We start from the raw sequence: 4,074 nt of genomic DNA, 5'->3' as shown, positions 1-4,074 counted from the left end.
GGAACCCCAGGTATTGGGGCCTCCGGAGGTCTAGCTATCATATGGGTGTGTGTGTGAAAAAGTGAACCTGTAGTTGTAAGCACAACACTTCAATTAAGTCATTATATGCATGGTTAGTAATCAATAATCAATAAGAAATAAACCATAGCAAAGTGACCAATTGCCTTCTAAAAGATGCGAGTATAAGATTGCTCTCAGATTTTTATAAGTAATACCAGCGACTAGACTACACCAAGACGAAGGATTTAATCTATATGATATTAAGCTATATGGATGCAAGATGGATGAATAATTCAAGCAATGGTGGATGCAAGCAATAATGAATGTAAAATGGATGCAAATAATCTAAAAAGCACAATAATCTTCAATGACTCCAGAGCGAAATTAGTGTGAGAATAATCTCCAAGCGTGTTCTCAAAAATCTCTGGGGTGAATTGGAATGAGAGCTAAAAACTGAATTTGTAGAGAATTGCAAGAGAAAAAGCTCAATTTAGAATTAATTGAAATTAATTGAGAAATCATGTTCAGTTAACCTTGAGATAGATTCCAATTATAGTTTAATTGAAATCCATTCAAATTAGAAGTCCGAGTTGCATTGGAAAATAATAATAAATTAATTCCATGCATATAGGATAAAAATAGATAATTCTTTAATTTATTCAAGAAAAAGGTCTTTTCAATGCAACTAAACTTCTTTTTCTAAAAAGCTTTGAGTTCCAAATTTAGAGAATAATTCAATAATTCAATTAAATTGCTTTTCTGATTTCAAGTTCTAAATTTAGAAAAAGAAATAATATCTCAAGTTTGATTTCTCTCTCAAATTAATTCCTTTTTTTGTTTTATTTTCCATTCAACTCTTTGTAATAAATTAATTCATCTTTTGTAATAAATTAATCCTTTTTGCATGATTGAATGGCAAATTTATTAATTAATTAAATATGCAAGGATATTTAATAAATTAAAATGAGATAATTGATCAAAATGATATTTTTGGAAATGATTCAATTAATTAAATAAATATTTAATTAATATTGAGTAATTGATTTGACATGTGATTTTTGATAATTAAAGAATTAATAATGTGCTCAAGATTAATTTAATTGCCTTTGGTTAGGACCTTGGTGATGTTGTCGAGATTAGGGGCCCATGCTTTAGATGACCAATTTTAGGGTATTACATTTGTCCCTCTTTGAATTAATGTGCGAGCAGCGCGTTGGTTCAAAGAATGTGTGATGTCTAGGAGATGCCAGTTCTGAACTTGATTGATCACGAACTAGATGGATAGCAAGGTGTTTAGCTTGATTCGAAGCAACAAAGCTGAATGAAGTCTAATTAAAGTGATACCTATCCCGAACTTGATTGAACTGAGGAATGATAGAAAACAAAAGATATCGAACTTGAACTTGATTGATCAAGAAATGGATCTTACTGATCTAGACCTTGATTGATCTTAGATGCAATGAGTGATGATAAAAATTGATCTTGAACTTGATTGATCAAGACACGATGAGCGAAGAATGAATCGTCCAGCTTGATCAAGAAATGAATACTGAACACATGCTTAGATTGAGTGTGATCAAAGATACTCTTGATTTTAAACGAATAATCAGTTTGATTTGAAGCGATGAAACTGATTAATGTTAAGAGATTAATTCAGATGAAAGACAAATATCAGCTTGATTTGAAGCGATGAAACTGATATGCCCCTGGCGATTGATTCGATTTAGATGATCGAGAGATCTCAACTTGATGTGAAGTGATGAAGCTGAGATGCCCCTTAGCTATAAGAATTGATTTTCTTTGGTTGAAAAGATTTTGCTTGACTTTTGATGAAGATTTGAAAAAATTTCTCGACTTGTGAGATATGAGGTCATCAGGTCACTTGTATGCCCCCTCGGGAGCGAAATCAAAAGATAGCGAGAGTGTTTGATTTTAGGCAATTTTGAGCAATGAAAAGTTATGTGAGCACAAATTGATTTTGAAGAATTTTGAAGATTGAATTGATTGCAAAATTGATTCATAAATTTGAAATTGAGATTCAATGTTGAAATTGAGAAATTGAGCACAAATCTAAGAAAGATTGAGAATTTGATGAAAAGAGCGCTAAGTGGTCCAAAAGTGTGAAATTGGCTAGCAAAATGATCTCGAATTTCGATTTCGATCCCGAAAATGGAATCAGAGTAGGCACATTAGCTAAGGGTACAATTTTAGTGACCATTAGAGCAAGTTGAAAAATTAGGTCTTTGGCTATATATGGGACAAAAGTGTCATTTTCAATTCATTTTAACCCTCCAAGTTTGAAAATTCAAAAAGCCTTCTGCAAAGAAAATGGTGATCCCTACTTGTCAGCATCGATTCGAGCGCCAGAGACATCATAATCAACCCCGAAACTACGAGCCAGCAGTAAGTGATCGATCTTAAGCCTCTTTATGTTTCGAATTTTGAAATTTTTTGTTCATTTTTCACGTTTTTCATGGGTTTTGGGTCGGGTGTCGCGATTTGTCATGCGAGACAGGATCCTGTCTCGTACGAGAAACTGGCAAATTTTTTTTTGTCGTTTGAAGCCATTAGATTTGTCGTACGGGATCCACCCTTGTGTCATACGACAGGTCAGTTAGAAGATCATTTTGTCGTTCGACGTGTAAAAGTTTGTCGTTCGAGGTTGTTTTCTCGTACGAGAGCCATTCCTGACTCGTACGATATGCTGCTTGACTGTGTTTTGTCGTTTGAAAGACAGTGATCATTTTTGAAAGTGTAAACATAAAATTTTGCTTTTGCATTTGACTTATTTGGATTTACGTGATGTTTAACTTCTCTTGTAGGCTCATTTGGAATGTTTTTTGATGTTTCATTGTTGGATTGTTGTAGGTGTGCTTACCTCCTGTGCTCTTTAGATGTGTATATCCTCCCACTATGGCTTTAGTTTGTGATTTGTCAGAGGTTGAGTAGGCTCATGTCGATATGTGTGGCTTGACTCACCTGATGAGGTTACCTGATATCTGTGTGAACCATGGGATGCTCACAACGTTGGTAGAGCGGTTTCATTCAGAGCATAATACCTTTCATTTGCTAGTTGGGGAGTTGACTATCACTCCCGAGGATGTGTACAGGATCCTTCATATCCCTTTTGTTGGGGATAAGGTGGATTATGATACTGCATTGTTACCTAGACTACAGGCTTTTAGGAACATATTCAGGGATCCCGATATCTTGATTCGTTCCATGAGTTGGGATATATTGATGAGCAGGTACAGTGAGGAGTATCCACTAGCATGTATCCTAGCAAGTTTCATTGGTTGTTTTTTGATGCCAGACAGAGGGCAACAGGGTTTCCAGAGCGGATGGGGACGGATGTTGGAGAGGTTGATAGAGACCCCTCAGAGACTTGGTTGGGGCTCTTGTTTATTGGCCCACATGTATCGGGAGATACATGAGATTGTTTACAGAGATGGGCGGAGCATGGCGGCAGGGATGTACATTTTACAGGTGTGGGCTTGGGAGCACCTTCCCATTTGTTGGTCGATAGTTGATGATAGCAGAGAGCCAGGGCAGCCGATCATTTACAGGTATGCCGGATATATTACGCAGCCCCATCTGGGCAAGACAGACTTCTAGCGACGACAGCTCGATGATCTGATAGCTATCGTATGGAGACCGTACAGGGGGTTGGAGTCATGGGATGACTGGCGGGCAGTTCGAAGAGACATTTTTGTTACACGCCCACTGATTGGGAGATCACAGACTGTTGTGGAGCGATTCATCATTTCACGAGTGATGAGGCAGTATGGCCGACCTCAGGGGATCTCTCAGGAGTATGTTGCATATGCTCGATACGCTGATGAGGAGAGACAGGGATGCTCACCTAAGCTATCCTATGCTTTAGCGATGCAGGAGCTGACAGGTTTACACCACCTGAGGTGGGATTACCTGGATGATATAGCAGATGCGGGGGTATTGCCCCAGTATAGAGATTATTTTCAGCAGCATCCTTTTCCATGGTTTACAGATCCAGGAGAGAAAGCTCCTCATATTGAGGATGTGGAGGATGATGCCCCCGCACCGGCATAGGGATAG

Source organism: Cryptomeria japonica, chromosome 5, assembly GCF_030272615.1.
Source record: "Cryptomeria japonica chromosome 5, Sugi_1.0, whole genome shotgun sequence".
Taxonomy (NCBI): Eukaryota; Viridiplantae; Streptophyta; class Pinopsida; order Cupressales; family Cupressaceae; genus Cryptomeria; species Cryptomeria japonica.
This window is presented reverse-complemented; position numbering follows the sequence as displayed.